The sequence below is a fragment of the Protopterus annectens genome, chromosome 2.part0 (assembly GCF_019279795.1).
Source record: "Protopterus annectens isolate FY-2018-M chromosome 2.part0, PAN1.0, whole genome shotgun sequence".
NCBI lineage: Eukaryota > Metazoa > Chordata > Ceratodontiformes > Protopteridae > Protopterus > Protopterus annectens.
In genome coordinates this window covers 923,108,946-923,132,773 of record NC_056728.1, presented here as the reverse complement: position 1 = coordinate 923,132,773, position 23,828 = coordinate 923,108,946, and the positions used below count along the sequence as shown (strand labels likewise).

The 23,828-nt window shown below is 43.7% G+C and overlaps 1 protein-coding gene across 1 annotated transcript in view; it reads right to left on the bottom strand.

Moving 5' to 3' along the window:
* The window catches only part of CCNI (cyclin I), a 1,428,732-nt gene that overhangs the window by 535,896 nt on the left and 869,008 nt on the right, over positions 1-23,828 (bottom strand). The window lies entirely within an intron of this gene.

The window sequence follows — 23,828 nt, the reverse complement described above, 5'->3', positions numbered from 1 at the left end:
CTGTGTGGTATCTGCTTTCTACAGGAGAGACAATTGTTAACTTTTTTGGACATCAGTTAGTGCAAGAAAAAAGGATCCCCAACAGGGCACCTAGTTTTAGATGTTTTCAGCTGAAATTCAAACTATGGTAGTGACCAACTGGCACACTTGTGAATTGCTTCTGCTACAGGCTCCACGACAAGAAAGACTGATGTAATGGCGTTGGCAGCCTTGCTTTATAGCACTGATGACCTGACGTCAGACTACAAGCGACAACAGCTGATGCAGAAAAACACTGACTCTGGTATTCGGGCTGGCCAAGGGCTACTACAACAGGGATAACCCACAGGTGATGACTGCAACAGTGAAACACGTAGAACATCCAATGTTCCCCCCATTTATTGATGGATTTAGCATTTTTGTGTAGACTGTAACACCACTTCTTCATAATCCATTAAAAACAATACTAAAAACCTACTTTTATACCCCTCTTCACAGATCACATGTTCTAAAAACACCAATGACATCACCAGTCTCATCAACCAAATTACATATTGTATAAAATGTACATGTTGATTCTAAAACTCTATTGTGAATACAACACTAAAAAAATGTTTTAATACAATTATGCACCTAAACCAATGTAAATATATATTAGTATAAAAAAAAAATGTTATATTCACAATAGAGTTTTAGAATAAACATACACATTTTACACAATATGTATATAATTTGGCTGATGAGACTGGTGACGTCATTGGTGTTTTTAGAACGTGATCTGTGAGGAGGGGTATAAAAGTAGGTTTTTGTTGGTGTTTTTAATGGATTCTGAAGAAATGGTGTTATAGTCTACACAAAAGTGTTAAATCCTTCAATAAATGGGGTGAACATTGGTTTCTGGATCAAAATAACCTACTTCAATTGCTTTACCCATCCCATGGTCGATAATAAGAAGTTATGTACCTACCATAACGTTCCATGTTAGTTGTCTTCTTCTCGCCTTCTTTCTTGCTAGTTGGGTTCAGAGCCAATCCTTGGCTCCAACTTGGCCAGCTACTACAGCTCGAGAGCTATTTACTGGCTCGAGGCCTCCCCTTAACCCACAATGCTTGGCACTAGATACCCAGATCTCATTTGGCAGAGCTAACATCATAGAAAAATTTTAAGGACACCTGTCCAAACTACAAGGTTTACCTACAGTACTAAAACAGAGGAGGACGTAACCCAGATAAGACTCAGCCAGAGGAAGAAGGCCTCAAAAAGGGACTCTTTTTGGTCTGTCCAGGCTAGGGGGATGGAGGGTGGGACGCAAGAAAGAAGGTGAGAAGAAGACAACTAACATGGAACGTTATGATAGGTACATAACTTCTTAATGTTAAGTTGCCTATCTCGCCTTCATTCTTGCTGGTTGGGACAGCGTCCCTAACACCTTAGTCCTGGGTGGCACATCGGAACAGACTCTTGAGCACAGTGGAACCAAAATCAGCTCTACTCCTAGAGGCCATATCCAACTTATAATGTGAAATGAAGGTATGAGGAGTGGCCCATGTGGCTGCAGCACAAATACATTCCATTGGTAGTCTAGCTTGAAAAGCTACTGAAGTAGCTAACGCTCTGGTGGAATGACCTTTAGGTTTAGTAGGGAGTTCTTTATGTCTCAGCTGATAAATCAAAGTAATAATAGAGGACAACCACCTGGATAAGGTTACTTTAGAAACTGGCAGGCCCTGTTTGCCCTCAGCATAGGACAAGAAGAGTTGGTCTGATTTTCTTGTTTACTTAGTCCTATCCAAATAAAAAACGTAATTGCCTATGAACGTCCAATTGGTGTAACTTCTGTTCAGCTTTGTTCGAATAGTTACGAAAAAAGACAGGTAGATAAATAGCCTGATTCAGGTTTGTTTCAGAAGGTGTCTTGGGCAGAAAAGAAGGATTAGTCCTGAGTGAAACTCTATCCTTGTGAAACACAAGGTAAGGAGGACAAATACAGAGGGCCTGAAGTTCCGAAACTCTCCTAGCTGAGGTGACGGCTACTAAAAAGAGAGTCTTCCAGGAGAGTAATTTTAAGGAACAGGAAGCCACAGGTTCAAAAGGAGGGAGAATCAAGGAAGCTAATATCAAGTTTAAATCCCACGGAGGCGGGGGATCTCTGACCGGGGGCCTAAGCAAAATAGTCCCTTTAAGAAAGGCCTTGCAAAGTTTGTGGGACATGATGCTGGTTTCTGACAGGCCAGCGTGGAAGTTTGCGATAACAGCTAATTGGACCCTAATGGTGGCAGATGAGGAACCAGCTTGAAAAAGTTCTGCTAAAAAATCTAGAACGTGATGGACAGGGGCTGTAAAGGGGTCTATATTCCTAGCCTCTGCCCAGAAAGAGAAACGTTTCCACTTACTAGCGTAAGTCTTCCTGGTGGTAGATTTGTGCAAAGAAAGGATGATTTCACGCATCGGCTGAGAAATATGTGGAAGCCTGGCTAAGGTTGGAAGTGGAGCAACCAAGCTGTGAGGTTGAGAGACTGAAGGGATTGGTGCAGCCCGCCCAAATGATGGACCAAGAGGTCTGGCACTGGGTCCAGATTCCACGGCTGCTCTAGCAGATGAGGATGCAGGAATGGGAACCAAATTTGTCGAGGCCAGTAAGGGGCAATGAGGATTATCCTGGATCCCAATGTGGTCGCCTTCTGAATTAGTTTGGGAATTAGGGGAACAGGTGGAAATGCATACAGAAGACCCCGGGGTCAATCGTGAACTAGAGCGTCTCTGGGGGAGTGGCCGGGGAAGAGGAAGAGAGTGAAGAAATCGTCGCACTTGCTGTTGAGAGGAGTTGTGAAAAGGTCGCAAGATTGACCCCATCTGCGGAAAATTTTGTCCGCTACTGACTGATTGAGAGACCACTAGTGAGGCATGAGAATAGCTCTGCTTAGCCTGTCCGCTATGACGTTGGACTTCCCGGGGATGTGCGTTGCTATCAGAAACCGTTGAGAGGAGATCGCCCACTGCCAGAGTCTGAGTGCTTCTCGACATAAGGGATAGGACTTGGTTCCGCCCTGCTTGTTGATGTACCACATTACACATTGTCTGTTTGAATTGCAATAGTCCCGGTGGGTAGAGAGTCCTGAAGAGCTTGCAATGCTAAAAGCACCGCTCTCATCTCCAAGACGTTTATGTGCAGGTGGTACTCTAGAGGTTGCCAAGTGCCCTGGACAGTCCTGCCCTGAAAATGCCCCCCCCCACCCAATCAGGGAGGCATCCATGGTCACCGTGGCAACAGGAGGAGGAAGAACAAACGGTCTGTCCTGGAGTACTAGAGGGGAGACCATCCACCAAGCCAGGTGGTCTTTGCATGACTGAGTGATTATTATGTTGTGAGACATCGGAAGTTGTTGAAAAGACCATTGAGTAAAGAGCATCCACTGAAGAATCCGCATGTGAAAATGAGCCAGGGAAACTAGTATGATTGCTGCTGCCATGAGACCCAAAGTTTTTAGTACAAATCTGGCCTGAATCCTCTTGCACTGTAGTAAGACCTGCACATGTCAGCGAATGTCTGACATACTGTCTAGAGGAAGTTTTGCAGACAACTCTTTTGTATTTAATCTTGTGCCTATAAAGGTTATAGACTGACAAGGCGACAATGCAGACTTTTCGAAATTTATTGAGATACCTAGCTTGGAGCAAGTTTGGATGGTATAATCCCTGGCTCGCAGTAGCTGATGCCTGGTGGAAGCAGTAAGGAGCCAGTCGTCTAGATATGGAAACACCTGGAATCCTCGCCATCTCAGGTGAGCTGTAACCACTGCCATGCATTTGGTGAACACCCTGGGGGGACTGTGGTGAGACCAATGGGCAGGGATCTGAATTGATAGTGACTGGCTCCCAGCCAGAAGCGGAGAAACCTTCTGGAGCGCCTGTCCATTTTGATATGGTAGTACGCATCCTGAAGGTCTATGGAGCACATCCAATTGTCCTGACCCAAAAAGGGTAGAATGGACTGAAGCATGACCATCCTGAACTTCGTTCTTTGAACAGATTTGTTTAACCTGCTGAGATCCAAAATGGGTCTCCAGTCCCCTGTCTTTTTTGGTACCAAAAAGAACTTGGAGTAAATTCTGGATCCTTGCTGGTCTGCTGGGACTAGCTGGATGGCCCTTTTTTCTAGCAGTCTTGAAATTTCTGGCACTGATTGTTCCCTTAGACCGGGTGGAACAACTGGAAGGGACTTGGTTGTTTGTACAGGGGTGTGGACAAAGGGGATTTTGTAACCCTCGGATATGTGTGAAGAGTTGCCAAGCTTCTGGGTACAGTGACAATCTTCCCCCGACTGCCTCCGAAGGTGGACAGTCGGGCAGCCCCTCAGGGGTGCTGAAAGGGTTTGTCAGAGAAAGATGCTCTGCTACCCTGATTTTGCGGACCCCCTCTGCCCCTCGGGTGGCATCTATTATTGTTCCCTCCCCTGCCCCTGGAGGGAAACTCACCACGTGTGTCAGGCACGACTCCCTGGGGTTTCTGAAACCACATTTTCCCACTCTTCTGACCCTTAGGGTATGGTCTAGAGGGAGTAGAAAAACGGACTCCCGCGGCAGAGAGAGTCTTACCTTCCTGCTCACACCTGGTAAGGGTATCCTTCACCTGTGGTCCAAACAGAGCCGAATCATCAAAGGGGGTATTGGTGAAGGACGCCTTAAAGGGGTCAGCAAAGTTACATAACTGCATCCAGGCATGTCTTCTCAAAGCCACGCCTGTACCTGCGGCCCTACTCGCCCCATCGGCTGCATAAGAAATGAGCCGCATGGAGGAGTTGACGATAGAGTTAAGGGTCGCCAGCTGGGAGCTAATCTTATACTGAGCCCCCGCAGCTGATGGATGCTGAAGGGTATCACCCAGTTCCTTGAGAAGATCCCTTTGAAGGCGGGTGAAATGGCACAGATAATTCAGCGACCGCATGGAAAAGGTCGCGGAGGAAAACATCCGCTTCCTGCACCTGTCCACTGTCCTAGACTCTATATTAGGTGGATGGACAGGCACCGAAGGGTCAGCCAACTCCTTCTTAGTGGCTGCTGCCACCACCATGGCATCAACGGGGATCACGTTTGGTCAAAGATTGTTTGTTGGGTGGGCTGTAATGAACTTAGTTGGCCTGCGGGGAGTTGGTTCCACTGTGTCCGGGGCTGACCACGCCCTTTGAGCCACTACTTCCATGAGCAGGTCGAAGGGTGGAGACACCCAGGAGGTGGAAGGGCGAGAACCAAACGCGTCCAGGTATATCGACTCGTCCTCGGAAGGGTTAAGGGCAGTCCAGTTCCCCCTCTGCTTAAGGATCTCTAGGATGCCTGAAAAAGAGACATCCTCAGAGGAGGATCTTGGGGACCCCTCCGAATCTTCCAAGTCGGTATCAGACGTGACTGACTCAGGGGAGTTGGCATGTTTCCTCTTACATTTTCTCTTCCGAGGGGGCTCCTCTGAATGATCAGGGGAGGCCTTGGAAGAGGAAGATACGCCCAATGGGGCAACCTGGAATGTCTGCTCTCCATGCTTAGGGTCAGGAGGGTGGACAGAGACCGATGCAGGCACCATGGGGGGAGGAGCCGACTCAGGAGTCAGCACACTCCTCATGACCTCGAAGGCGCCCCTATCAGGCAGAGCAGAGAGTCCCCACTCCGAAGAGACGTGAACCCTTCCCAAGAGGGACAGTTCCGAGGCCGATGTCGAGTACGAGCTCACCTGCGCCGAAGCCCCGAGAGGGAGAACGGGGTCGGAAAAGGGTCTGATGCCAATCGCCCCCTCGGAGCCGACGAGGGAGTCCCGGCGCCAAGATCCCTCCAAGGAAGGAACCAATGAAGAGATAGGAGCCGACGAAGGAGCCGAAAGATGTGGTATCGGCTCTGACGTTTCCAAGATTCAAGCCCCAACCAGCTCCGGCTCCGAACACAAAAGGGGATTCGGAGGAGGAACTGCTGAAGACACCGGGACAGCCACAGTCTGTTGAGAAGGGCTGGTTAACATTTTGGCCAGGGCCTGCGATTTAAGGAGTCTACTGACCCACACTCTCCAAGTCATGATCGGATAACCTGGAGGACCAAGAGGAGTGGGACCTATGGCTTCATTCCGACTGAAGCAACGGTGACCTCGGAGCCCAACTAATCGATTCTAGGGAAGGGGACCTAGAACATTTTTGGACCAACGACAGTTCCGACACTAAAGTCGGAGCCGACTGAGGTCTAGGGATGTCAGCTCCAGCCGGAGCAGAAGAGGCGGCAGATGCTCTGCCCGGCGACGGCTCCAAACTGGGAGCCGACGGCTTGGCAGGCTTTGAGGATTTCCCCGACTGAGGCTTCGCCGGGGATCCCTCTGGCTTAAGTAAGCCTCTCAAAATAAGCTTGTTCCTACGTTCCTGCAGGACTCTCGGGCTGAAGGCATGACACACCGAGTAGGAGTCCTGCAGGTGTAGGGAACCCAAGCAATAAACACAAGAAGTGTGACCGTCTGTCAGAGACATCTTCTGACAGCACGAGTCACACTTCTTGAAGCCTGAAACTTCAGTATCCTTGGACATACTGGCCCGGGGATACTAAAGAGAAAAAAAATAAACTAGTGCTTAAACAAGGCACACAGAAACTCTCACACACCCGCACTAGTTAAGCTAACAATAATAACCACAAAAAACTATCACACACTTAATGACAACTATCCTTAATAAAAATATACAACTACTACAAGGCTAAACACTACTCCTATAGGTACAACAAGGGTGGGGTTAGCCACTAATAGAGAGAAACAAGGGGGGGGGGTAGAAACTCTCTAACAGAAAATGAGTTTCCTTAGTGGGACAAACTAGGGGATACACAGTCTAACTACACTACAAGGGAAAGACAATCTACATCTAAGAAAAATACAAGGTAAATATTAGCTAGTAATACAAAAAAAAAAAAAAGGATTAATACGACCTGAGCCAGTAAAAGCGCAACCTCGTAGCTGAAGCGCCAAAAGAGATCTGGGTATCTAGCGCCAAGCATTGTGGGATAAGGGGAGGCCTCGAGCCAGTAAATAGCTCTCGAGCTTTAGTAGATGGCCGAGTCGTAGCCGAGTATCGGCTCCAAACCCAACCAGCAAGAATGAAGGCGAGATAGACAACTTAACATTGATATATTACCCCTAATGAGAACAACTGGGATCATACATAGATAATTTGGGGGATCCATGCAGGGGATAAAGCATTTCAGAGCTGCCTCTGTCCACTAGTAGTACAGGGGTCAGTGCTGGGTAAATCTTCTGTATCCCATCCATAGATATAAGTTGATCTTGAAATGGGACAGGGATGAGCTTTGTTTTATGTGGATAGGGAGTCTGTTCACAGCAGTGGTATCCCTCTGCAAGATAAACCTATCCCTCTAAATTGTTCTGTTGATGTTGCAAAAGGGGTCTAAATTCCAATATTGAGTATTTATGATGCCACCTGACGATGTGCAGTAAATCTCACAGTATTGGGTTGGAGGATGCATTATATGCCAGACACAGGTCACTTCTTGGCAGTCTGCAGGATACAGAATATGATGACAGGACTTTGAGTCAGTCCATGTAGGACATACTGATTAGGCCTTGTATCCTTTTAGTAAGGAGTTTCTATGAGTGTTCCAGTTGTTGCATGTGTCCAGACAGATACATGCCAAAGGGTGCAATATACTCAATGACTAGCCTAATGAAGGCTGAATAAGATGGGACAATGACATCCCTATATCTAGTCACAATCCATTTGTTTACAAGCTGTGCAATATAAGACTTTCTTACAATAGACACATGTTGGTTGAAAGTTAGGTAACTGTTCACATAAGTTCCCAAATCCCAAACAACTGGGTCAATTCTTAGGGGTGTATTTTCAATGTAGTTCTCCAGATTAGATGACTTCCCAAAACATACGATAACACATTTTATGACAGTTTCAGTCCATGACTTTGGCACCAGTTATTTATTTAGGACAAACCTTCTAACAGGATGGTCGTAGATTCAATGACTGCTCCTAGCTTGTAGTCGCTCGCAAACTTAGCCAGCCACAGACCTTTGATATTGGCTTTTACTTCAGGGAGTAGATGCCAAACAGAATCCCAGCATAGAAGCCCGGGGGAACTCTAATAGTGACTGGTTTCTTTGTAAAGTTTAATTTCTCCTACTATGATTTCCTGCTTCCTGTGAGCCAGTTGGCAATACATCAGGTGACAAACTGGTTTATTCTCTGAGTTGTCTGTGGACATTCAGGGTATGAAAAACTCTTCTGTAAAGAAAACATATTAGTTTGACTCAAATTAAACTCTGAAATCGCTGTAAGCATAAATAATTTCTTCTCAAAGCTACCTTATCCTTATGAAAAGTGACATAAGGGTGACTAACCATTTCAGCTTGGTACATCTCTTGCACAGGTCAAATGAGTGACACTGTTTCCAAAGTAAGAAAGTAAATTCAGCCTTATGAGATAGTTTAAATGGGAAAAGTGTACAATTGTGATCCAGAGGAGCCACTTGTTTCCTAGATACCCCATCATCACACATAGCAGAAGAAATCAACAAATATTTCATAAAATCCATATCAGACCTACTCACCTCCAAAACTAACCCAGAGCACCCCAACTCAAACTTACAGCCAAACCTAAACAACTTTGCTCTAATCAGTACTGACCTAGCCCACAACTACACTAACAACCAACAACACACCCCTTACAACAGTTCTCTTTTCAACCCATACCCACCTTGACAATTAGAAAGCTGCTACTCAAACTAAAACCAGGCTTTATATCAGCCGACAACCTTTCACCCCAACATCTAAAACTATCAGCTGATTCAGTAGCAGACCCCCATAAGTATCCTAATTAATATATCACTCTGAAAATACAGTGCCAACAGTATGGAAAATGTCTCAGATAACACCAATCCATAAAGGAGGACATCCCACAGAAATGTCTAACTTCCATCCAATATTTATCTTATCCCCAATATCCAAAATCATGGAAAGGTGTTTACACCAACAACTAATGAGATATCTACTCCAACATAATCTCTTCACTCAAACCCAGCATGGCTTTAGGCCTTACCATAGCACATCCACTGCATTTCTATCATTCACAGACACAATTAACCAGGCTAGGGATAAAGGATACCTAGTATCTGCAGTATTCCTGGACCTCTCAAAAAACATTCGACACAGTATCTCACAATTTACTGCTAGACACTCATCTAAACTTGGATGCTCTACAACCTCACTTCAATGGTTTCAAAGGTATCTAAACAATCAGAGGCAAGCCGTTAAATGGGATAACAAACTCTCCCCATACCTTAGACCCCAACAGGAGTCCCACAAGGGTCCATCTTAGGACCACTACTTTTCAACATATTCACCAATAATCTGTACGCTTCCTTTGCCCCAGGACATTTACTACAATACGTAGACGATTCAACATTAATCTGCATAACCCGTACTCTCCAAGAACTACAAAAGCCAACCAAACACTCATTCACAGCAACAGAAACAAGGCTCAGTCTCAACTCTTTCTAAATCCCCCAAAAAACTAAAACCATAGTCTTTTACCCCCAAAACATCACTTTTAGCTCAGACCAATTTAAGATTCTCACAGCCGACAAATCTACCTTAGAAATTGTTCAAGACACAACTCCTAGGTGTTATCATTGATAACAAACTTAACTTTGACCTACATGTTCAACAAAATATCAAGAAAACTCATATAAAACTGGGATTCTTCTAGAAACGGACAATTTCGTTCCACTTCCACCAAGACCATGCTGACCAAAACCTTCCTTCTCCCATCACTATTCTACGGATCTTGTATACTAACCAACCCACAAAAGTCCACCAAAAACAAACTGGAACAATGCTATAACACAGCAACAAAGTTTGCAACAAGCTCCAGCTACCGTACTCATCACTGCACAACTCTGAAATAATTAAACTGGCCCGAACTATCAAATCACCTTACTTACATACAACTAACCACAATACACAAACTAGGACTTAGGCCCACAATCTGTCCTAACCTAGTCAACCTAGTCTAACTTTATAAATTAAATAGAACACCGAGATCAGAGGATAAAAACCTCCTGGAAACCTACAAACCTTCTAGAAATCAGGGGAAAACACTTTACTCATACTCTATCACCAAAGTATGGAATACTCTCCCACTTTATGTTAGATTAACTATTAGTCCACATCTCTACAAAGCCCTTCTAAAAGAACACAAACAAATCTTCACTATGCACGTCTCTCTCCAGACTAACCCACCTTATTACTTCACTTCCATTCCCCTCCTAAACAAATCCACTAACAATCTTTACCATACTGTATAAAACTAAATGCCACTCTCTCTTCAGCTACCAACATATCTACCAGGGGTCAAAACTCTGACTTTCTCCACTTCAATATGATCATGCCAACAGGAACATACCCTTAAGAAAACTATGTTAGCCACAAAGATTATCTTAGCTTGTGAACTAAAGTTAATTGCACATAATCAGCTGTTTAATACACAAGTGATACTAAGTATGTCTGCTCACTACTTCCCTTACATATGTAATTTACTGTAACATTGTAATATGTAACTTAATATAATGTTGGAAATTGTGTGATATATGTTGTAACAAATTGTCTTGTGAGGAGCTGTTCTCCCCAGGCCCCTGTTGAAAATGGGTCATGTGACCCAGTTGGACTATCCCAGTAATCAAATGTCAAATAAATAAAATAAATAGGTGGATCGACCTGCAAAAATAAAAGTTATGTATTGACCATAAAGATGCATCTGTGTTGTCCATTTTCAGTTTTCAACTAATGGGTCTCGGGTCCGACTCGGATGCTTTTTTCAGACTCATTAATCAGGCTCATGAGCCCCTCCCTTTACCCATAATTCCCCAGTCTCCTGGTTTACCTCAGATCAAGTTTGCTGCCCCACAATAATATGCAGTACATATTGCAGTACAAAAGGATACAAGATAAAGACATACACAGAAAGGCTGGAGCTCAAAACAGGGAAAAGGTGAGTTCCCAAAAAAACACTCCTTAGGCTTCACTAAGATACAGGGTACGGGGATGAAGGGTGGGAAGTTGAAGAATGAAAATGGACACCACGGATACATTGTTATGGCGAGAACATCAATTTTGTATCTGATGTTGTCATTTTCATTCATTCCTCAGCTGATGGGAAATAGTCCCCAGCTATATGAACCTTGGGTGGTCCTCATGGAAGGATATTCCAGAGAACAGTAGAACGATCAGATTTTCTGAGATTCTGTGTTCTGTGCAAATTAAACCTCAGCTGCCTATGTACATATGGGAGATTCAGCATATATCAACATTTGTTTGAGAAATTAGGGAACAAAATGGGTAAATTGATGACCTGATTTAAGTTGGATTCAGAACATACCTCAGGTAGAAAGGAAGGGTTTGGGTGCAAATGGACTATCTTTATGAATGACCAAGTATGGAGGTCTTGCAGGAAGGGCTTGGAGTTTAGATACTCATCTCGGGAAATAATAAACTATTTTGCAGGATAAAACATTTAAGAATAATCTTAGTGAAAGGTTCAAATGGAGATTGATTAAAAGCCTGTAAGAGAACAGTCAAATCCCAAGGAGGGGTAGGACCTTTAACTGGGGGCCTGAGTAGAAAGGTACCTTTAAGGAAAGCCTTGTGCAATATCTAGAAAGCCAGGGAAGAATGAATCTTTCCTGAATAAATACTTGAAATGGCCAGCAGTTGAACTTTGATAGTAGAGTAGCTCACCCCATTGTTAAAAATGGAGGCCAAAAAATCAAGGACTACTTAAGACTGGGGCAGAGTAAGGATCCAAATTTCTCTGAAGAGTCCAGATTGAAAATCTTTTCCATTTATTCTTGTAAATGTTCCTAATGGTAAGCTTCTGAGAGTATAAAACAATTTGTCAAACTGGGGAAGAAAGCCTGCACTGTCTAGCAATCACTATGAACCTATGAACAGGAGAAAACATGCAGGTAACTTGAGGTCATTGACATCAGGATGTCACATCTCTGTCAGGTGAGACAGAACGTCTGGATGTGGTTCCAGTATCCAAGGAGGATAAACAAGATGAGGCCATAGGATGGGAAACCATACCTGTTGAGGCCATAATGGTGCAATGAGGATGATTTCCCTCAACTAGAATGCTTTCTGTAGCAGTTTGGGGATTAATGGTAATGGGGATAAACATATAGGAGATCCAAGGGCCAATCATGGACTAGAACATCTCTCAGTGGTTCCCCTGTGGAGGGACCAGGGTAAACAGCCTGCTGCACTTGTTGAGGGGAGAAGCAGAAAGACTGCAGCTAGGTTGACCCCATCAGCGAAAAATGTCTTCTGCCACTGTTGGATTGAGAGACAACTCAAGAGACATAAAAATGGACTTGCTTAGTCTGTCTGTGAGCACGGTGGCTTTACTTGGTATGTGCTTTGCCAAATGAAAATGACAAGAAGAGATCACCCACTGCCACACTCTCATTGTTGCTCGACATAATGGGTAAGAACTGGAAGAACATTATGAAAGGCCTGCAATGGTAGTAGGCAGCCCTCATCTCTAGGACACTGACATGCAGACTAAACTCTTCCTGGAACCACACACCTTTGACTGTCCTTCCCAAGAAATGCCTCCTCCACCCAATCTGGGAGGTGTCTGTGGTGACTGTGGCAATTGGTTGAGGGAGAAGAAAGGGATGACTTTGACACACTTCTTCTGTATGCATTCACCAAAGAAATTATTTAATCTTGCAAACTTTGGAAATCTTTACTGTGCCACTTACAGGATGTAGAAGTATAGACCATCGCACCAACGGAGTCCATTGAAGGACATGCATATGATACCTGGCTAATGAGACTAGAGTTATTGCAGCTGCAATCGATCCTAATGCTTGGAGGACTAGTCTTGGTGTCAGATTGCAAAGAGAGATCACCTTCATGGCCTCAGACACAGAGTGCGAACTCTTGTTATAGGAAGTAAAGCTAACAGGCTGGTTGTGTCTAGACAAACACCTATGAACTCCAGGTTCTGTGTAGGGTTAAGCTGTGATTTGGTGTAGTTGACTGATGCCCAAAAATTGACATATGTGGAGCAAGTAATCCCTCATGTGAATCAACAGATGCCTGGATGGGGTGGTCAGGAGCCAGTTGTCTAGATACAGAAACACCCACAATCCCAGCAGTTTCAGGTGAGCCAGTACCACTGCCATACACTTGGTGAAAACACTGACGTTGTGGTGAGACCAAAAGGAAGTACTCTAAACTGATAATGGATGGCTCCCAGAGAGAAGCACAGGTATCTTCTTGAACACCTGCTCGTTTTGATACAAAAGTACACATCTTGAAGATCTATCAAGCACATTCAGTTGTTCTTTCATGGAAGAGGTAAAATGGACTAAACTGTGACCATCTGGAACTTTGAGTATTTTGCATACTGCTTCAGTCTGCTGAGATCCAGAACTGGTCTCAAGTCCCCTGTCTTCTTTGGCACTAAAAAGAATCTTGAGTAAGTTCTGGATCTTTGATCATCTGGCGGGACTTTTTGGATGACTCTCTTTTTAGCAGCTTTTCTATTTCCAAGGCTACAGCCTCACTCTGACTGGGTGGAACAGTGGGGATCTTCTTCATCTTTGTTGGTGGAATTTGGGAAAATGGGATGAAATAGCCGCTAGATGTGATTTTTTGTACCCAAGTGTCTTTTATGATAGATGCCCAGGTTTCTGGGTGCAGAGATAAGCATGCTTGAGACTTACAAAGGGTGCCCAATCCTACTGTGTAATGTTACTATTAATCCAAATGGTAGTCTGACCAAGCAAGGCTGGTTAGTAGTGACCTGTACAGTGTCACCAAATACATATGCAAGTAGTCTAAGAGCTTAAATATATTTCACAAATATCAGCCACAAAGATAGGTTTAAGTATATTTAATAATAAATAAAAGAACAAAATAATACTTAATAAACAAACACACTTACTTCAGTACATTCTTAAATTAATATCAGATATTACTACTGGGTTGGCTTGAATGACATCACTCCATCACCTGACTTCAGTTCCCAGGCTAAACAGAAACCTAACACCTCTGTGTTAAAAATACACATCTCTCAGATGTGCAGCTGCTAGGAAGTCATAATGCAATCAAACACTTTACATTTTAAACCTTGTAATTACTTTTCTTTTCAGACAATAGAAAAACGTCTAGTTCTAGACATTGTGTCTGCTTGCTGCATTGAAACTAACTTTTATAACACATCGTAAGGCACTTAATTTCAACTTATTTTGTTGAAGTTTTGTAAGTTAATCTTCTATGTTCCAGCAGGGTATTGCTGTAGTTACATTCTTGAAGCTCAGTACATAATATATAGTTCTGTATAAATCATATCAATTTTCACAAATGACACAAAATTATTTACAAAATTCCAGACAGCTGGGCTGGCAGTGTCACAAGCTGGTGAAACAGAAACAAATGGCTGCAAGATGAGGAAAATCCAGTTGTTGCAAGTCATGTTGTTGGTATACTGGGCCTTCATTCTGCTCCCACTGAAACAAGTCTTTCATTATGGTCATAGTTTCAGAAAAAGATAACTTTTCAGGGGGAGAATTTGGATAAAAACTTTCTTCAGAATATGAATTCCCTTCCTGTGATGTAGACAATCCAAAAAAAAAAAACATTCACAGTCTATCTCCTGACCTTCAGACTGAGAATCTGCACATGAAGATATTGAGGAGTCAATCTTTTTTTTTTTTAGGCTTTGTGAGGTATCAGAATTTAAAGGCTGAAATGCCTGAAATAAATCCATAGCAAAACCATCCAATCTTCCCTGTCTATCCTATTTGAAGCAGGAGAAGACAAATGCCTGACTTTGATACAACTAGAAAATGACAGACTCAAAGATGGGGCTCTTCCCTGGGAATTAGGCTCCTTAGGTCAGCCTGACAGTAAAGCATCAACCACTCCTTCCTCCAAGACCAAGGGTGGTTCTCTCTTGTCATCAGAAGACCGTGCTTATTTTCTGGTCCATGGCAGTTTCCCCAGGAGCAAAGGCAACAGGACTGAAAAATAATGATGAGCAGTTCAAAGAACCTAGTTTGGCCACAACAGAGTTGCTCATTAGTAAGGAAGACAGCATGACTACTGAAGACTCCTGTGAAACCCTTTTCTTCTTATGGATGGGGAGGGGGGACCAAAGAGCCCTGAAGCCTGTTCCATATGCTATCCGAAAAAGGAACCCACTATGCAAGTAGCAGATCTCAAGATAGTTGGTTTTTCTCCTGGTAAGATTTTTTTAATTTTCGGGGTAAAATTTTTTTGTGACAACTCCCAAACCGCCAAGTCCAAGCTCTTATCTTAAAATTCTGATAAAAAGATAAAGACATTTTACTTAAAAGATGATTTTCAAACCGTTCTCACCAGACAGGAAAACTGGAGGAAAAAACTGGGAGTTAACATTTTTAGTGACAACCATCATAAGTTTATATATATTTTCTATAGAAAAAGTGAACTTTTCCACAGCAAGAAAAAATTAAAGTGGAAGTTTTTTGCCAGAAAGATACTTATCTGCCCAGTCTGGGTATTGTGATAGCCGACCTATCACTCAAAGTCCACAGGGAAAGAGCATTTCTAAAGCAAGAACATTCTGAATACTTAGCACCATAACCGCTCATTTTATACAGTTCTCCTCAATCTCTTCCGCAGCTGGTTGCATGGAAGGTATCCTAAAACGTTGGAAGCTGACCTTGGCAGGATATAACTCATCCAGATTAGGCTACTGCAACAGTGTTCTAATTATGAAAATCACACATTAACTGGCTCTGACCCTAAAGCACAGGAATCTTCTGAACTCACTGGCTATCAAGACATACAAAGAGGCATCCTGGAGATCTAAACAGCACATCCAGTCTTTCTTGTGCAACAGAGGAGGATCAACTGCAACATGACCATCTGGAATTTTGCTTTTCTAATGTGCTGATTTAAGTTACTTAGACTGAAAAACAGCCTAAGGGCATTTACCTTTTTAGGCAGCACGAAAGAACCTTAAATAAACTTTGGATCTTTTCTGATCTGGGGAGACTTTGCGGATGGCCCTTTTATATGGCTTTCTACCCTATAATTTGGCCATTTGTCTTTGATAGGGTGGGTTATGGGGAAATAAGGATGCTGACCTTCATGGCTGTTACAGTAGGAATTCTGCAGCCACTGAATACTACCATCCTGCCCCACCTGTCCAGTGTGAGGCCGACCAGACAGAATATGTAGGGAGAGCTAATACCCAACTGCATCCAAGGATGGACAGTCTGGTAAGTCTCACTGGAAAGGGGGACTTTGGAGTCCCTGACTTTGTGGACTGCTTCTGCCTCTAGGGTGGTGTGCATTCTGGAAACTCCTGTGACTAAACTAGTTTTTATCAGAATGCTGCTGAAAAGGGTAGTGGGTTGCTCTTTGAAACCAGAGGTTATAGGCACATCTCACTGATAAAGTGAAAATGTTCTATGAGAAAAGGTGATATCTTCACTCCTAACAGTGAGTGTTTTACCCTCCTTTTCAGTTTTTTGCTTCCTTCCTTCGCAGGAGGCCCAAACTATATGTAACTAAAGTACAGGGCAGTGCTGAAAAACCTTTTAAAGCTGTACACAAATTTACAGTTTCTGGGTGTCTAATGGCAATGTCTGATCCAGCTGCTCTGGTTGCTTCATCCATTGCATTATTCAGTGGCTTCGTGGAGAAGATAACTTATTTCCATCTGTAAGTATCCATGGGACAGTTGCTCAGCATTTTTACTATTTATTCAGACAGTGCTGAGACCTATGACATGCACAAGGTAATTCAAAACTCTGACAGAGAAGAAGTTTGACTCATAAATGTGCTTTCCTAACTGGTCCAATGAGCTGGACTCCTCAAACATGGGGGTAAATGCAGAGCTGATTTTGAAGGCAGTGGCCACTACAATGGAGTTGACTAAAGTGGCCTTACTTCATCATTCCTGATCGGGAGGGGGGGGGGGTCTTGTCTGGTCTCTTAGGGATGGATGCCACCAAATCTGACTTTTGTTGATCTCTCCTCAAAACCAGTCAAATCATGTGGTCTGCAAAGGGAAAGACACAGGAGGTCGCTAAGGTGGAACCAGGCCTCCTGCAGAATGTCCTCATCCAGGGAGATTGGATCAATTGGCCATAATCGCCACTGTCTCAACAATACTAAAATTATCCCAAATTTGCAAACATCAGTGATTATACATGGGGTGCCTCTCCTTCTATACCAGCAACTGGTGTAGGAAATTCAAGGGGCGTCCAAGTGTTTCCTTTCACACTTTCTGTGTTGGGTGGGGGGGTGATCTGAGTGTAAGGAAGGGAAATAAACACCAGAAACTTCTGATCTGTCCCTGTGGTGACTTTCTTTTCCCCTACCTCTCTCAGGAGAAGATGATTGTGCATAGAAGGATTGATGAATGTCCATGGGTGGAGCTAAGGATAATTCTGAATTCACTACACCTAGCACTGAGACACTTGGTACAAATGAAATCAGCAGACTCCTCAAATTAGGGCCATCATGCACCAAGACCATAAATGCTGTTGAGGAAGAGTTATGGTGTTGACTGTGCCTCACTGATAACAGGGTTAAAATCAGTGCAGACCTACCCATGCTGGAAACTTGGATCCCTGCAGTCTTAAGTCACTGAAATGCTGAGGGCCAAAGTTACTGACCTAAAATGAATTACCAGCACTGGATACAGCAAGAACATGATTGCCTCAGAAGTACTGGGTGCCAAGAAAGAGCAAAAGTAGTAGAAAGGAGGGGTCTTTCTCTTGCCACCCTGGAAATAGAGAGAGAGAGACAAGATGCTCATCCTGATCTGTGCTTTAACCGGAGCCCTCATCATCATCTCTTAATTCACATAACATGAGCAGCTGCAAACAGGAACAAATGGCTTGGATTCTCTGTACTTAGATAAATCTTTTTCCAAAGCAAAAGTAATCCTTTTCGTAACTGAGGGGGTCTGGAACCATGTACACTTCACACTGCAATATCCCAACAGTTGCTGGGTGGTCATAAGGAACAAAAAGTGAAGTGTCCTGGAGAGGACAGCCCTCCCATTCCATCTGGTAAACTGTCAAAGCAGAAGGGGAATACCTACCTCAACCTCTGTAATTTTTTTACGTATCCTTTGTTGACTCGGTTAGTCTCATCAGGTTAGTGGCCTCTTTTTAGGGGAGACCATGGTGGTATTTATACTTCTACATGAAAAATTGGGCCAGGGCATTAGGGAACCTCCCCTTACTCTTTTCAATAGGTGGTGTGGGATATTTTACATCCACTTGAGCTACAACCAACTGAAGCAGATCAGACCACCAGTTTAAACACAGCTTTCTGCCAACCAAACAAAATGGCGCACTGGTGCATGAGAGGAATCACTAACTGATAATTTAAATGGTGAAATCTAAAGATCCATCAAACACATTTTTTTTAAACTATGACAAACTTACCTTAATTAGGCAGAATCCCTCTGAAAAGAAATTTTACCCAAAATGTACTGATTTTCTTTTCTTATTTTGTTGCTGCTAAGCAAGCCTTCAAGGGCCTCTTGATGCTATCCTGAATAAAGCAAACAAGATCTGAAAAGAAGGAAAGGTGGGGTGCATTATGTGAGTTGGGGAAGGATTTGAGAGTCTGGAAGACAGTCTTAAGGGTGCCTAAACTTCCATTACCTGTGAATAACATGTTCTCAGGTAGAAGATGATGGAATGGATATAGATCACATGTAACTTCGGATCTTTATGCTGAGTCTCATGGTGGGTCTCTTCTTCTGAACCATGGGGGAACCCAGGTGGGCTCTCCTCCCTAATGAATATATCATTAGAACCTATAACTATTTATGCTGTACACAGAGCCAATACAATCTGGAGTAATCATCCACCACACTAAAACCTGGTGACAAGGCACTGACACCTAAATAAGGTTTAGTAGGGCATGGTGACTTAGCATTCACTGGCACCTTAACAGCAATTACAACATCTGCATCCCCAGAAGTGTGAAGAGAATCACAATGTGCATGACTGCCATCAGACATCAGTAACAGGTTCCAAGCCTGAAACTACAACTGCACCATCAGAAAACCTTTCAAGACTATGACCTCCTGGGCTTTATTTACATGTACAGACTAACTAGGAATGATCAACACTGTGCAGCTGAGATGGGTTCAAAGAGTATTTGCCTCATTTTATGAAATCTCCCAGTGTCTGCAGACAAAGTTCCAAGAAGAGCTAATCGAAGGAAGGACACTCAGCAAACTCTGAGCTATAATATATAACCGTTAAGTATCCTGTTTTTTGTTTATTTTGTTCTTTATTTCTTTATTTATAGCACTTTGTGCACTGTGTATTTTTCTAGCTAGTTTCACTGTGTGTGAGGTATTAACTGGAAATTGTCCACTTTTATTAAGCATCTGTTGGGTTGCTTGTTTCTGATAACTTGTTGCAGTTAAACTCTTTCTCTAGAGGCTCCTTTAGCTGTTTAAAACTTTCATTTAAAGGCTCACTGCTGCTTTTCAGCTGTGAGAAACATTTCTGCCCTCCCTCCCTGTTGGTACAGTGTTTTTATAGTTGGTGGCTTTGCAGTTGCCCGCCCCTAGTGTAAATTTGATCTGGGACCCTCCTCCCAGTCTAGTGTCATTACCTCATTCTACCCAGTACAGGGAGAACATTTGAGAAGGCCAATCAGCTTAGTTTCTGCTACTCCTTTCTCTCTTTCCACTAAAAAAAAAAAAAAAAACTTTCTAAGCTTGTTTCCTGCCTTTCCTGTGAGTAGTCTAGTCTGGATATAGATTTGCTGTGTCCAGCACTATTTGTAGGCTTCTAGGGCCCAAGCCTTTCTGTGTTGAAAGGAAGCCTTCTAGCTTAATTTTGTTTCTTAGAACTAGACAGTTTTTTGTTTCAGCACTTGTTCAGAACTTATTGTAAGCACTAAATAAGCTACAAATTACTACAGCACTCAACTTTCCTCGCTGTCTAGATGAAAACAGTTTCTAGTACTTAACAAATAAGCACCTATCCAGGCATGTCTAAGGGTCAGCCCCCGGTATTTTCTCCTGTCTACCTGATGAATCTGGGCATCTTGGGGCAATGCAGTAATTGTCTCGTACACAGACAACCTTCTCCTCCTACCACCCAACACAACAACCTGTGAGAGATGCACTTATATAGCCAAACTGGAAGCAAAGCTCTCTTCACCCAAGACTGGACTAGACAGTCAAGAGGAGAAGGTAAACACTTGCACCACACCACACTCAGCACATAGTCCCTTAAAACCTACACCACCAAAACACACACATAGAAACACAAAACCCACACCTACATTCGCGGAGGCTCTCAGTAAAAACCTGCCCAAGCAACAGGGACCGCCAAAGCAGAAACACAAGCAACCTCCACCCCCCAACACAACCCAAATGACACATAGCCCACAAACTCAGTGTGCCACTCAACCACAGCCCATAAGGCATAACAACGTACCCAACACTCTAGTCATAGGTGACTCTATAGTCAGGCACACTGATGTTCCACTCACCAGGCTAAACAAGGAGGAAGTTACTGTCAGCTGCCTGTCGGGTGCCAGGATCCGTCACATAACACATGCACTCAGGTCACTCCACAACAAGTACAAATATGACTGTCATTGCCCATGTTGGTGTGAATGACCTGAGACGTACCTCCTTGGACTACATGAAAAGGGACATGGAGGAGCTGTCTGATCTTGTAGCCCAGGCAGGTATGACCCTAGCCCTGAGTAGCCTCCTGCCATCACCCAGAATGATATCACAGTACAAGGACAAAATTATTGACTTCAACAATTGGCTAAGCTTCTGGTGTCATTCTAAGGGGATCCAGTATCTGTCTGCCTGGGATGACATGATCGACAAGCCACGATGCTTTGCCAGAGATGGCCTGCACCTGTCGCCCCTGGGATTCCGGATACTGGCTAAGGCTCTAGCCACCCCTACAGTGCCTTTTTAGGCAAGGTTCAAATGACAAATTCACCACCCTAACAGGTACAGGCAAGAAGAATCTGAGGGTATTGCTACTCAAGGCTAGAAGTCTAAACCTCAAAATGCACTCTCTCGAGGCACTCCTTAAAATGGAGAACACTGACATCTGTGCAGTGACAGACACCTGGTTCAAGGCTCCAGAGAGTACCCCTGCATTACCAGGCTATAATTCATACCACACCTTTCGGCCACCTAACCTGGACCGAAACACTAAAGGCGGAGGCGTGTCCATATTCATTAAGGATATCCACACCTCCAGGCTAGTTGCTCAGCATAATGCATCCAAGATTATCCAAGTGCAACTAACTCTGGGCAAGACCACAATCCAAATTGTAGCTTGCTACAGATCCCCCACCATGCCACAGGATTCCCACTCCTTATTTCTTAATACACTGGAAAATATTAGCGTACAACCTAACACCCTAATAATGGGCGAGTTCAACTACCCTACCATTAACTGGGAAAATTACTCATGTACCAACTCTTGGGCTCAACGTTTTCTGGAATTCATAAGTTCCAATGCCATGGATCAACTTATCCACACCCCCACCAGGGGCAGCAATATTCTAGACCTGTTTTTTACCAACATGGGCAACCGGTGCTCCACACCAGAGGTCAGTTCCTCGTTGGTCAAATCCGACCATAAGCTAATCACCCTAGACATCCACATCCCTCCCCCACCCCCCATTAGGGAAACCACAGTAAAAAATTTCTCCAAAGCCAACTTCACGCTTAAGACAGAAGTGGCAAACTTCACGACACCCATGCTGACGGACAATATTGGTATGACTGCTGAATCCTACACAAATGCACTTTATAAGCACTTACATGAGTGCATGGATCGTGCAATCCCTAACAGAACCAAGATGCTATCCTCCAAAAAAAGAAAGCCAATCTGGTGGTCCTCTTCCATAAACAAACTCTACAACAGAAGAAAGAAACTGTTGCAAAAAAGAGTAAAATCCCATGATTGGAGAAACTCACTGGTCAGCTTCAGTATGAAGCTGAGATCCCTCATAAAATCCTCCAAAGCTAGTTATGAAAACAAAATCGCCACTGACTCTAATGACAACCACAAAGCATTCTATAGCTATGTCAAGAATCTCAATGGCAACACTCAGATCTGCTCTGAGTTACAGCACAATGGCACTAAATATACAGAACCAACGGATATTGCCAACATCCTGGCAGATAGGTTCAGTGCTAACTTTACCCCTCTGTCATCCCCTAAAGGGCCCATCTCTATACCAGAAGAATGCAAAGTTCCTGTAATCATGACTGCACAGGTAAAAAACACACTATCCAAAGCCAAGAACACAGCATCCATGGGACCTGACGACATCCCAGGCTGTGTTCTACAGAACTACAGAACGAACTGGCACTCCACCTAAGTACCATGTTCAATCATAGCCTCACCTCAGGCTATATGCCCACTGAATGGAGCACAGCGACAGTGATCCCACTCCACAAAGGGGGAGCCACCACAGACCCCGGAAACTACCGCCCAATTAGCCTAACGAGCCTGGTCTGCAAGGCTATGGAGCGTATCATCATGGAACTTATAAACAATGACATTGGTAATCTCCAGACTCAGGACCCCACCCAGTTCGGGTTTGTAAAAGGCAGATCATGTCTCCTAAACCTGATAGACTTCTTTGAAGCAGTCACCAAAGTCTTAGATGAGGGTAAGGTGGTTCACACAGCCTATCTAGATATCGCCAAGGCTTTTGACACCATCCCTTACTCTGGAATTATAGATAAACTCACTAAACTAGGTATAAATCCCTATGTCACAAGATGGGTTTGCCAACTGGCTCACTGACAGAACCCACACTGTAAAAGTAGCAGACTCCAAATCCAGCTTCATACCAGTGACAAGTGGAGTACCACAGGGTTCAGTCCTGGGTCCTCTCCTGTTTGGTATCTACTTCTCTGAAGTACAGGCCAACACAGAAGGTCTTTGGCTACCGAAGTTCGCAGATGACTGCAAACTAGGAGCCATAATCAAAACTCCAAAAGATGTGGACATCCTACAAAAGGGCCTTGCTGAGACAGATGCCTGGTGTCAAGGCCATGGCCTCAAGCTCAATGTCAAAAAGAGCATTGTCATTCCTTTTGGTAAAAACTCAGTACCCATGAACTACCACATAGGTGGTAGTCTACTTAACACCAAAAGTGTGATAAGAGACCTTGGGACACAGGTGAAGAGTAGTCTCTTCTTTGATAATCACATCGCCACAGTAGTCAGGAAATCCTTCTATGTGGCACACCTCATCACAAAAGGTTTCTCATCCAGGAAAAAAGAGGTCATTGTTCCCCTCTACTCGTCACTCATTAGACCCATTATAGAGTACAATGCCCCTTTTGGTGTGTACCTCACAAAACATCTACAACAACTGGAAAGGCCACAGAAATACCTCACAAAGAGGATTACCGGCCTCAAAGAGATGCCCTATGCAGACCGTCTCAAAAAACTGCAGCTTTACTCCATTGCATATCGCCTACTCAGTGGCAATCTCTGCCTAACACACAAAGCTATGTCAAACCCACAGCTTTTAGACATGCTCCACTTAAAGAAATCCCAATCCCTATGAGCTACACGCTCTGGGGACCTAAACCTCGTCACCACAATAAACAGAACATGCTGGAGGGATAGATTCCTGTCCCGGAGACTTCCCATACTCTGGAACAAACTACCTATCTATATCAAACAAAGCTCTTAATTAGCACTGTTCAAGAAAAATCTTGATGATTGGATGGGAGATAGGAAATTCACCCCAGAGATCACTTCTGT